The sequence below is a fragment of the Stigmatopora nigra genome, chromosome 20, assembly GCF_051989575.1.
Source record: "Stigmatopora nigra isolate UIUO_SnigA chromosome 20, RoL_Snig_1.1, whole genome shotgun sequence".
NCBI lineage: Eukaryota > Metazoa > Chordata > Actinopteri > Syngnathiformes > Syngnathidae > Stigmatopora > Stigmatopora nigra.
The window spans coordinates 4231556-4244784 of NC_135527.1; the positions used below are offsets into that span (position 1 = coordinate 4231556).

The 13229-nt window shown below is 42.0% G+C and overlaps 3 non-coding genes across 3 annotated transcripts; 1 reads left to right on the plus strand and 2 right to left on the minus strand.

The window, feature by feature from the left end:
• Positions 1 to 2329: 2329 nt before the first annotated feature.
• trnaf-gaa (transfer RNA phenylalanine (anticodon GAA)) lies at positions 2330 to 2402 on the minus strand. Its single transcript has one exon. It is a non-coding gene; the product is annotated as a tRNA-Phe (tRNA).
• A 993-nt stretch (positions 2403 to 3395) lies between these two features.
• trnae-uuc (transfer RNA glutamic acid (anticodon UUC)) lies at positions 3396 to 3467 on the plus strand. The gene has a single exon. It is a non-coding gene; the product is annotated as a tRNA-Glu (tRNA).
• A 2955-nt stretch (positions 3468 to 6422) lies between these two features.
• trnaf-gaa (transfer RNA phenylalanine (anticodon GAA)) lies at positions 6423 to 6495 on the minus strand. Its single transcript has one exon. It is a non-coding gene; the product is annotated as a tRNA-Phe (tRNA).
• Between the last annotated feature and the right edge of the window lie 6734 nt (positions 6496 to 13229).

Genomic DNA, 13229 nt, shown 5'->3' on the forward strand with positions numbered 1-13229 from the left:
ATTATGATTGGTTAAAGCAACAGTTTTATCAACACTTGTTTAATGCAGCAGAGCCCGCAGAACTGATTGTGAAGGCCATGAGGCAGATTTCTGACCCTGGGAACAAATATAGGCTGAAATATGATTGGTTAAATGCTTCATTATGAAAACACACATCTGGAAGCAGTGCAACCAGGGAAAATAGCAAGGAAAGGAAGCTAACAGACAATTTGGAATTCATTAATAAGTATTGATGGGCAAAATATAATATATGATTCAGATATTTCTTAGGCCAGCAGAGAAGGCCTTGAAGGCCCTGACGGCCCGGCACTACAAGCTGACTCAAAAATCTAATCAATCAGGCTAATCCAAGCAGACATACAGAGGCACTTGATGATTCACCCCTGCTGCCGGAGCTCCTGGGGACCACCAGCACAAGCACCTCGGTCCCGACTGTGGATTGTCACATCCACGAGTTGAGTTAATCCATTTTGCAGTTAACTCCCATTTCAATGAAAAACACAAATACGAGACATTCGGCGGTGCAATTAACAGAATCAAGATACCATATCAAATTTAAACTGGCACTTAAGCTAATGGCTAATTTACTATACAAATTGAGCAGGAATTTTTTATTTTATTTTGTACCACTGTGAGAATTTGTGTTTTTTTAAAGGGACTGACAAACCCCTCCACCTGGACACACAAACCCCACCACCACAATAAGGTAATGACTCATAGGGGGGGTATTATTAGCTTAAATTCAACATGGTATATTGTTTTGTAAATCCTGGTGCCAAATGTCACGTAGGAAGTTTTTCATTGGATTGGAAAATTTTAAATGCATAATGGATGACTCTGTGAATAGCAGGGCTAACTCATGAAAGTCCCCGGCCGAGACCAAGGTTCTTGTGCTGGTAGTCAAAAGGAGCTCCGTCAGCAGGTGAGAAAACCCACGATTCCTCAGTATGTCTGCTTTGATTTGATGATTGAAGGTGGAAGAAGCAGAGTCGTGCAGCGGGAGCGTGTTGGGCCCATAACCCAGAGGTCAATGGATCGAAACCATTCTCTGCTACTGACAACAGTTCCTTTTTTGTAGAAGCAAACTACCCCACTTCCAAGTGTTACAATTGCCGTGAAAAAATGTTCTTGAAAATGATTACTTCTGCAAAAGGTACCCTTTCTCACTTCATATTCTTCTGATCAAAATTCCGATAGAAATTGATCGGGAATCAGACCTGATCGCATCATTTTCACAAGATCGGAATCTGACAAAATACTAATCATTTTTCTGAAACACGTCCCGCAAATGTCTTGACATTTTGATGAAGGCGAAAGTAATACAGTAAAACATGGTCAGGCCTAAAAATCATTGTGAAAAAGGAACAGAAAACAGTCAAATAGGAAAATTCCTTTTTATTTCATTCCATTTTTCTTTTTGTCATCTATTTCAAATATTAACAACAACAAGTGTTTAATTGCATTCTAGTTTCATTCACATCTTTGAGAGCGTGTTCTCACCAAAAAGAAAATGCAGTATCAGTTAAAAAACAAATGAAAAAGACAGGTAAAAAGGTGAAAACAATCGAAAATTACATCTAAATATGAGAAAAGAAATTCTTTTTGTTGGGTTTATTCTGTAATACTATTATATGTGTGTATTTAATCTTTCTTGAATTAAATCATTCTTCAAATTGTCCAAAGAGAACTAGGGGCCGTAACCAGTCATCGAGTCCTCATTCCAAGGACTGGTTACTGGACCTTTACCCTAGAATGCAGACCTAAAGCACTTAAGAAGATGCTGATGCAGCAGGATCGCTATCCGCTCAACCTTTGTGATTACTCGCATATTGTCGTAAATTTTCAACATTCTCTATCTGAGCCAATTTTGGCCATGGAGGTGACAAGAATCAAACTTGACTACAAAACCACTCATGGCTTACAAGGAAGCCAATTTCAAACTGACTGCCTACTGAATTAGGCTTGGTTTGTAAAGTCCAATGTGTTGCCAAAGCCGGAGGTAAACCAGGTATCGTTACATCCTCAGTCCTTCACTCACCCATCTGAGCTACTTTGGCTGATTATTATGATTAACAACCAACTTGGACTGCAAATCTACTGTTGGCTTACTAGTACAATATTGAAACTGGAGCATTTACTGATATTGGTCTTGTTTAGAGAGTCCAATGGACTGACGAAGACCAAGGTCGATCAGGGGAATGCTCTCCATCATTACTTATCTGAGCGAATTTAGACCATGTTGGTGACAAGAGTCAAACATGACTGCAAAACAACTCATTGCTTACAAGGAAACAGTTGATGTAGGACACATTTGCCTAGCCCAATGGGCTGCCGAAACCCGGGCTTGAACCAGGGACCTTTAGATCTTCAGTCTAACGCTCTCCCAACTGAGCTATCTCGGCTGATTGATGAACAATGCAACCAACTTGGATTGCCAAATGACTCATGGTGTGACAAGCTAAAGTGATTAAGTTATAAATGATTGCATGTTGGGGATTACAGTAAAAGTTGGATTGAGGACAACAATTAATTACTGTGATTATTTCTCCCTGTGTTTCAAGCAGTATGAAAATGCAGGGTGCAATATTCATAGGCACCGCTGGGATTGCAGTACAGATGACCAGTGTCGATGACCTGCTCACTAAATTCTGAGCCTCTTAAATCCAAACATTACAAACCAGGAAGAAGGCAGCGAGGAGAGGTGCTGTTAAGAAATAGAAGTTGGCAGTTGAGTACTCGTCTTCTGAGGCCAAGCTGAGATCATCAGAGAGACAGTAAAGACGTGTCAGAAATTTCCGTGTTCAGCGGAGGTGTAAAGGTGGTCAGTTTGACCAGATTGTCAGGCTACGCTCGCGTAGCTATTTCCTGGTCTCAACCTGTCCAATAAACTCACTTTTTCGTTAATTGTTTAAAGAGCGTTTGGGAGGCATCACTAAGGGCTTTACAAAACTTTTACGCTTAACTTGGCGAGAAACGTACTGTATAGCACAAGATAAGCGTGGACTGAGAATGGGCATCAGGAGAAGCTTGGGCTACTGTAGTGAATGGGCCAATGGGGAGTCGAGTAGTTGAGTGAGTATTCAGCTGGCCAATCAGCTTGCATTTATGCCCGTGATGCTTTGCGCATACGTGCATTCCTTCTGTTTTAAAAATTTGTAAAATGATGGAATTACTAATTCTAATTGAATATATATTCTCAAATTTTGTAAAATAATGTAATATCTAATTTTGATTTAATATTTTTCATTATTTATTTATTTTTTCATTAAAAAAAACGGGAAGCTTTGATGCCGCGATGGATGAACCGCGAAGTACCGAGGTCCCAATGTAATTTGATTAGTCTATCATCCAAACTACATGCTTCTACTCGATCTGGATCAGCTTTGCATGACGTATCCCATATGGTCTAGCGGTCAGGATTCCTGGTTTTCACCCAGGTGGCCCGGGTTCAACTCCCGATATGGGAAAGTTCAAACTTTTGAACTTCTATAATTTCCAGAAACAAATCACTTTGAATTAAATGTCTGGATTCAGAAATATTGGACCTCTGTACTTTCCGGAAAAAAATGCCAGTTGGTCGCCATAAGCCTTTCACGGTTCTTACAAAGTAGATGTTTGTTGCTAATGATGTGGTTATTTATTGAGTCTATCATCCATGCTTTTTGCTCCTAAATGATCTGGATCTGCTTCCCATGAGATATCCCATATGGTCTAGTGGTCAGGATTCCTGGTATTCACCCAGGGGGCCTGCAATTTTTTATGGTCTCAAGTTTTTTTTACTTTTTCAAATGAATGACAACAAAACACAACACAATTTGACAAAAAGCGATACATATGACTCTCTTGTTCTTAGAGATGTAGCGTCATTGACTGAACAACTCCCTCCTCTGGCTAGGGGAGGATGTCCATGGCTCAAGAAATTCTTGGCCTTAATGGGTGGACAGAATTATGCGCTTGGTGACTTGAGACAGGCTATGTCAGCTTCCTGCACTCAACATCAGCTACGAATGATAGAAGAAGAGGCAGGAACTACTAGACATCCTCATGAAATTCCATTGACCCAGGTATCAGACCCCTTACTTAAGGCAATTAAAATGCCTTCCCAAGACCTCATGATTGTTTCCATACACACCGATTAAGCTGGAGGTCCGGTGCACTATGGACAATGTGTTAAAAACTGGATAGAAAGCACCGGCCGCCATCCATCTGGCATATTTGAGAGTGAAACCTAGTTCAGAACAGCTGTTTTCGGGGGTCTTCCGGAACCTGTGAAAAAGGAATTGAAGAAGGACCCAAACTTGACGACTGGTGACGAACCTAGATTTAAACGTCACCTGACTCACCATTGGAAGATGTATGATGAAGAAAAGGTCAAAGAAAAAAAACAAATCAAAAACAAATAGAAAGTTTTAATTTGAGAAAATGCACACTGGTAGTACGCTTGTGACACCTTTATGATATGTGGTAAGATTAACTGTTTTTATAATATCGAAAATCCACTAGAACCCAAACAGGTGAAAAACCTGTATCATGCTCAGTCTTTAGTCAAAAATTCAGTTGCCAAAACACCTTAAAATCACACGAAAGGACCCAGGCAGGTTAAACATATTTTCTTTGTCAGTTTAAAGTTAAACGTTCACTTGGCAGGTCAATGTAAAGCATCACAGAACTAATCCACACACAGGAAAAATATTTTTTTTCCTGCCCAGTCTGTGATCAAACATCCAATCACAAGAACACCTTTAAAAAACACAAGTTCTCATACTGGTAAAACGAAAAAATTCTTCCTGCTCGATTTGTAAAGTAACATGAGCTATTAGCTAAAGTGCCAGTTTAAATTTGACATGGTATCTTGTTTTTGTTATTTGCGCCGCCGAACGTCTTGTATTTGTGTTTTTCATTCAAATGGAAGTGCAAAATGGATGACTAAATTGCAGAACTCGCCGTGGGTGTGACAGTCCACAGTCGAGACTGAGGTGCTTGTGCTGGTGGTCCTCAGGAGCTCCGGCAGCAGTTGGGAATCGTCACGTGCCTCTGCATGTCTGCTTGGATTAGTCTGATTGATTAGATTTGTGAGTCAGCTTGTCACATGACATGAGAGAAGAAGCAGAGTGGCGCAGCGGAAGCGTGCTGGGCCCATAACCCAGAGGTCAATGGGTCGAAACTATTCTCTGCTACAGGCATGAGTCCATATTTCATGGAAGCAACTTACCCGACTGCCAAGTGTTACCATTATTATGAAAAAAAGATTCTTGAAAATCATCAATTCTGTAAAAGTTACATTTTCTCACTTCATATTCTTCTGATCAAAAATCCAATCGAAATTGATCGGGAATCGGGCTTGTTGGCATCATTTTCACAAAATCGGAATTTGATTAAAAAAAAAACGAATCATTTTTCTGAAACACGTCCCGCAAATGCCTTGACATTCTGATGAAGGCAGAAGTAATACGGCGAAACATGGGCAGGCCTAAATTTCATTACATTTAGTCCATTTTTCTTTGTGTCATCTATTTCAAATATTAACAAGAACAAGTGTTTAATTGCATCCTAGTTTCATAAACATACTTGAGAGCAGGTTCTCAACAAAAAGAAAATGCAGTATCAGTTAAAAAAAAAAACTGAACAAGACAGGTAAAAAAAGTGAAAAAAAATCGAAAAGTACATCTAAATATGAGAAAAGAAGTTCTCATCCTTAGTGTTGGACAGTATTCGGTAATCCTATTATATGAGTATTTAACCATTTTTGTATGAAATCTTCAATTTGTCTGAGGAGAACTCACGATCGTAACAAGTCACCGAGTCCTCATTCCAAGGACTGTTTACTGGACCTTTACCCCAGAATGCAGACCTAGAAGGACGCTTAAGAAGATGCCGATGCAGCGGGATCGCTATCCAAACAACCTTCGTGATTACTCGCATATTGTCGTAAATTTTCAACACTCTCTATCTGAGCCAATTTGGGTCATGGAGGTGTCAAGAATCAAACTTGACTGCAAATCCACTCATGGCCAACAAGGAAGCCAATTTCAAACTGACTGCCCCCTGAATTAGAATTGATTTGTAAAGTCCAATGTGTTGCCAAAAGCTAGGGTTGAACCAGGTACCGTTACATTCTAAGTCTAACACTCTCCCATCTGAGCTACTTTGGCTGACTATAATGACTAATAACCAACTTGGACTGCAAATTTACTCATGGCTTACTAGTACAATATTGACTGGAGCATTGACTGATATTGGTCTAGTTTAGAGAGTCCAATGGACTGACGAAGACCAAGGTCGATCAGGGGAATACTCTCCATCATTTCTTATCTGAGCGAATTCAGACCATGTCGGTGACAAGAGTAAAACTTGACTGCAAAACTACTCATGACTGACACGGTAACAGTTGATTCAGGACACATTAACCTAGTCCAACGTGCTGCCGAAACCCGGGCTTGAACCAGGGACCTTTAGATCTTCAGTCTAACGCTCTCCCAACTGAGCTATTTCGGCAGATTGATGAGGAATGCAACCAACTTGGATTGCCAAATGACTCATGGTGTGACAAGCTAAAGTGATTAAGTTATTAATGATTGCATGTTGGGGATTACAGTAAAAGTTGGATTGAGGACAACAACTAATTACTGTGATTATTTCTCCCTGTGTTTCAAGCAGTATGAAAATGCAGGGTGCAATATTCGTAGGCACCGCTGGGATTGCAGTTCTGATGACCAGTGTCGATGACCTGCTCACTAAATTCTGAGCCTCTTAAATCCAAACATTACAAACCCGGAAGAAGGCAGCGAGGAGAGGTGCTGTTAAGAATTGGAAGTTGGCAGTTGAGTACTCGCCTTCTGAGGCCAAGCTGAGATCATCAGAGAGACAGTAAAGACGTGTCAGAAATTTCCGTGTTCAGCGGAGGTGTAAAGGTGGTCAGTTTGACCAGATTGTCAGGCTACGCTCGCGTAGCTAATTCCTGGTCTCAACCTGTCCAATAAACTCACTTTTTCGTTAATTGTTTAAAGAGCGTTTGGGAGGCATCACTAAGGGCTTTACAAAACTTTTACGCTTAACTTGGCGAGAAACGTACTGTATAGCACAAGATAAGCGTGGACTGAGAATGGGCATCAGGAGAAGCTTGGGCTACTGTAGTGAATGGGCCAATGGGGAGTCGAGTAGTTGAGTGAGTATTCAGCTGGCCAATCAGCTTGCATTTATGCCCGTGGTGCTTTGCGCATACGTGCATTCCTTCTGTTTTAAAAATTTGTAAAATGATGGAATTACTAATTCTAATTGAATATTTATTCTCAAATTTTGTCAAAAAAAGTAATTTCTAATTTTAATTTAATATTTTTCATTATTTATTTATTTTTTCATTAAAAAAACGGGAAGCTCTGAAGCCGCGATGGGTGAACCTCGAAGTACCGAGGTCCCAATGTAATTTGATTAGTCTATCATCCAAACTGCATGCTTCTACTTGATCTGGATCAGATTTGCATGATGTATCCCATATGGTCTAGCGGTCAGGATTCCTGGTTTTCACCCAGGTGGCCTGGATTCAACTCCCGATATGGAAAAGTTCAAACTGCGTGGATGTTTTGACAACTTTTGAACTCTTATAATTTCCAGAAACAAATCCCTTTGAATTAAATGTCTGGATTCAGAAATATTGGACCTCTGTACTTTCCATAAAAAATGCCAATTGGTCGCCATAAGCCTTTCACGGATCTTACAAAGTAGATGTTTGTTGCTAATGATGTGGTTATTTATTGAGTCTATCATCCATGCTTCTTGCTCCTAAATGATCTGGATCTGCTTCCCATGAGATATCCCATATGGTCTAGTGGTCAGGATTCCTGGTATTCACCCAGGGGGCCTGAACAACTCCCTCCTCTGGCTAGGGGAGGAAGTCCATGGCTCAAGAAATTCTTGGCCTTAATGGGTGGACAGAATTATGCGCTTGGTGACTTGAGACAGGCTATGTCAGCTTCCTGCACTCAACATCAGCTACGAATGATAGAAGAAGAGGCAGGAACTACTAGATATCCTCATTAAATTCCATTGACCCAGGTATCAGACGCCTTACTTAAGGCAATTAAAATGCCTTCCCAAGACCTCATGATTGTTTCCATACACACCGATTAAGCTGGAGGTCCGGTGCACTATGGACAATGTGTTAAAAACTGGATAGAAAGGACCGGCCGCCATCCATCTGGCATATTTGAGAGTGAAACCTAGTTCAGAACAGCTGTTTTCAGGGGTCTTCCGGAACCTGTGGAAAGGAATTGAAGAAGGACCCAGACTTGACGACTGGTGACGAACCTAGATTTAAACGTCACCTGACTCACCATTGGAAGATGTATGATGAAGAAAAGGTCAAAGAAAAAAAACAAATCAAAAACAAATAGAAAGTTTTAATTTGAGAAAATGCACACTGGTAGTACGCGATAGTACCACAGCAACAACGGCCTATGCGAGGTGGAGGACGAGGCACTAGACCAGGCATGGGCAAACTACGGCCCGCGGGCCACCTCCGGCCCGCAAGGCCTTTTAATCTGGCCCGCCGACGTTATTCAAATAATAATAAATATTTTTCCCCCAAGATGGCGCCATCACGCAGAAGCCAGTGGTAGTAGCTCTGTGCACTCTTAATTGTTTTTCGTGCTTTACTGCCCCTCTATCTTTTTTTAAATTACATTTTAATTCCTTTTTACTTTAGTTTGTACTTTATACTTTTTACTTTAATGATGAGTGATGAGTATGTTGATACTTTAGTCTTTTCTGTTTATGTTTCTCATGAACTGTTAACGGATGCAGTTTTTTATTTGTTTCTTATCTTGTGCTGACTCGGCCCATCTGTCAAAATTTTAAAGTCAATGTGGCCCCCAGGCCAAAAAGTTTGCTCACCCCTGCACTAGACCATGGCAGCCCCAGCAAACGGCTCAGTCACCTGGACAATATTACCAGGACGAAGATGATGGGATCCTACATGCTCCGAATAGGGGTGCCCGAGAGGATCAAGAAGCAGTGGTACGGCAGACCCAATGCTTCACATGAAAGTCAACGGCGTACCAACATCAGCTTTGGGGGACACGGCGGCAACACACTCATCTTTGAACATCCCGCTCGCCCCCAGTTGTCTTTCCTCTTCCGCTGTGACTTTGGTCGGCTTCTCAGGTTCTCCTCAAGCTCTGCCTATTACCTGACCTCTCTGAACTGAAATCCCCCATCTGAAATAGACTCTCTAGCATTCCTACGTTCCTTCACCCTAAATGCCTGTGAACATGATGGGAAGAGACTTGTTGATATCTATTGGAGCTACCATCCTATGTGGGCTGGATGGCCTCACAGTGACTTTACCAAATGGCGCAAAGATTCCGTGTTCACAACCAGTACGAACACGTGGACAATGGTTGATGTGTCCTTTGCAACAAGATTCGGAGGTAGCAAGAGTCTATTGATCACGCCTTGAGCCTGAAACTCCAACCACTGGGGGACTGTTGTCTGTTTATTGCCTGTGGAAATCATTCATTGACTCAATCCGACCTCACCATTCGCCCATGGATGATTTTCATTGTACGTTTTTTTATGACACAGATGATGACTTAATCTATCAAGACCGTTTTCAGGAAGTTCTTGGAACACCCTGGCAGTTGAAATTCACCAAAATTTTTGTGGGTCTGGAAGGTGTAGCGTATGTTGATTTGGATAAATCACAAAAAGTTTGGTACAAAATGTGAGATACAGCTGACCCACACATTTCTTTGGCTCTGTTTCCTGGTCATGAAGCTCGCCAACTTAGTCCAATGGTCAAGAAACTTCTTAAAATAATTTACTGGCAGCCCACTGACATCCCAGGACTGACTTATTCCAAAATGCATGACTCTTATCAGATTGACCCACAGACTCCAATAGTAAACTCCTCCATTTTGGAAGAACACATCTTGACTTGAGAACAAGGCAGGGAATTGACTGATCACCACCAGACAGAGGATTTGTTGAAAACTATTCCTAACACATTGTGGTCATCAGGACCATTTGATGTGGGCCATTGTGTACGTTAGAAGTAGATGAGAGTGTCATCATCTTCAGGCCACAATATAGATGGACCACAGATGCAGACAAAGGTATGGAAGACACTCTAAGTGGACGCAGGTGTGATATAGCTTTCAGATTCACAATGGGACACGGCACTGCAACCTGTACTTAAGGCAGACGGACAGAGTTATCGTATGGCACATAACCTTAGACCTGTAAATGACGCAACGCTGACTCCGATCTTACCAGGACCAGACCCCCATAGGATGTTGACTACGTTTAGTCCAGTATTCCAATGGTTCACTTGTATTGATTTAGCTAACACTTTTTTTCTTTGTACCTTTACATCCTTCAGCTAGACAGTACTTTGCTTTCACCTAGAGCGGTGTCCATATGCAGTATCAGCGCCTGCCACAATTGTTTAAAAACTCACCTGGTATTTTTAATTAATGTCTGAAGAACCTGTTACAAGACCTGACTTTACCTAATGACACTGTTCTTTTACAGTATGTGGATGACCTTTGTATTGCGGCAACTACTTCTGAAATCTGTCTTGAGGTCACTAGGGTGGTCCTAATCAAACTTCATGATCTAGGTTTCAATGTGTCCAAAAAGAAGCTTCAGTGTTGTCGAAAAGAAGTAACTTTTCTTGGTCGTATTGTGTCAGCGAGAGGACTGTCCATGTCACCTGAACATCGAAAAACCATTTTATCTCACTCCAGACCCCAAACTGTAAAAGACATGTTGGCATTTCTAGGCCTCTGTGACTACAGTAGGACCTATATACCATGTTATGTGGACAAAACAAACACCCTTCGTGCTTTAGTCAAAGACCAAGATGTTCAGAACCTCAGAGCATGACATGATTGGACAAACGGATGAAGCCTTTGTGTCTCTGGTCCAAGAACTGGCCTCGGCGGCTGCCCTGGTCAACCCTGATTTTGATAAACCCTTTTATCTTGATGATGTCTAACTCGGAAACCACAGTAAATGCTGTTTTGTTACAGCAACTAGACGGGTATTGATGTATTGTAGCGTTACACTGGATAGTGTTGAACTCCATCAAACAGATTGTACTCGTTATGCCGCAGGGCTCGCTAAAGTGCTTCTTAATACAGCACAAACAGTGATGGGACATACGTTCTGACTGATCATGGGGTATCGGCGTATGTGGCTTCGTCAGCATTTACCTTATCATCTCTTCAACAGTCTAGACTTTTACGTATCCTAACAGCTCCGAACATCAATTACGTTCACACAGGCATTAACATGGCAGAAAACATCCATCTAGGCCCCCACGAATGTGGTATGTGAGTTAATCACCAAAGGTACGTTCGTGCTGACCTTGCTACCAAACCGCTTACATCCGGTCGCATTATGTTTACAGACGGTTGTTGTTGGAGAGACCATTCGGGATGTCTCCAAGCGGGGGCTGCCGTAGTGGAAAGCTGGGGAAATGACTTTGTGCATTGTGCATCCTCTGTCTTGACTACTAATCAGTCTGCCCAAGCGGCTGAGGCGTGAGCACTCTGTTTGTCTTTGGAGACCGCAGCAGGTCATCCGGTTACTGTTTATAGTGATTCGGTGTATGCAGTTTCAGCTGCTATCATTGACCTTCATGAATGGGCACGCAATGATTACATTAAAGCCAAGGGTCAACCCATTGCAAACAAAGACATCATGTTACGCTTGCGTGAAGCCATGTTCCTTCTGTCACAGGTGGCGATTATTAATATTCCCGGCCACTCAAAGTCCTTATCTTTTACAGCTACAGATAATCATGCGGCTGACTAGTTAGCCAAGTCAGTAGTTGCATACATAGTCGATAATGCTTCTAATCTGGTTCTATTGGCCACTGCCCATCACTCTGAGACTGTCCATGAGAGTATTTCTGTGGATGTGGTTCTGGAGGCTCAGCAGTCGGCCTCTCCAGAGGAACGGACTGTGTGGGCGCATGCGGGTGCTGTAAAACGAGGGGATGGTGTATGGGTGGGACCCATGGGATGCCCTGTACTCCCAATGGGGCCATTATCAGTGTCTGTCTTGACGGAGGCCCACTCACCCGCTCCCGTGGGCCCCAAGGCAATGATGACTAAATTGACTCATCGGTGGCACCCATACTTGTCTTCTCTTGTGTGGCGGCACGTCAACGACTGTAAGACATGTATGTTTTTCAACGCCAAACCAACCCTTAAGCCAAGACATGGTGAATTTCATCCATTGCTCAGGGGCTGAGATCACCATCAACTTCACAGACATGATATAACAATTAAATAGGAAAAGATACCTTCCGGTCATTGTAGACTCATTCTCTCATTGGCCGGAAGCATACCCGTGTGCTAGGGAGGACTCGGAAGTCTTTAAGTCTTTGGTGACTGATTATATCCCTACACATGGTTTTCCTGGACTCATTCGATCAGATAATGGTACTCATTTTAACAATAAGGCCCTACAGACGGTCGAGAGCATCTTAGGCCCTAAACATCGATTTGGTTGTGTTTATTGTCGGGTTTAAAACCATATACATTCAATAATTTCGGATCAGAGGAAACACACGGAGAGTCGGCTTGATGACATTCACTAGACTTCAGCTGAAGGAGGGGTCAGAGTAGCCAGCGCTGGGAGATGTGTTCATCCCCTAGCCTGACCAGTTCAAATCCCTAACTACCCAACAAAGGGTCATGTGACGTAGTTACAATCTTTAGGCGGGAAGAGGTGAACAAAGAAATGGGCGTCTTGGTATATCACGCACCCCTAACTCATAAGTGTCATGATGGAAATTTCCACTAATCTATCCAAAGTTCTATCCTAGTGATTATACTGAATAGAAAGTATAAAGAATACATTCTATACTCCACATTTATCACCAACAAAGCCAAGGTAAAGTTGAACGAATGAAAGAGAAATTGTCAAAAATAATGTACGGCAGCAAAATGTCTTGGCTCCAAGATCTCCCATTGGCTTTGCTCTCTATTCGTCAAACCATCAACAAAACCACAAATTTTGCCCCATTTGGGTCTCATAAAAAGTTAATTATGATTAACGCAAGGCTTGAGGCACCATCAGTGGCACAGTGGTGTGCAAACGTGACACTCCAATTAGTGTTTGGGACTCAGCTCTCTCACCAATAGTTTCACATTTTATCTTCCAGTTTAGTGAAGGACCATAAGCACTAGGAACAAAATAAATATGTACAGTGCATGAATTAT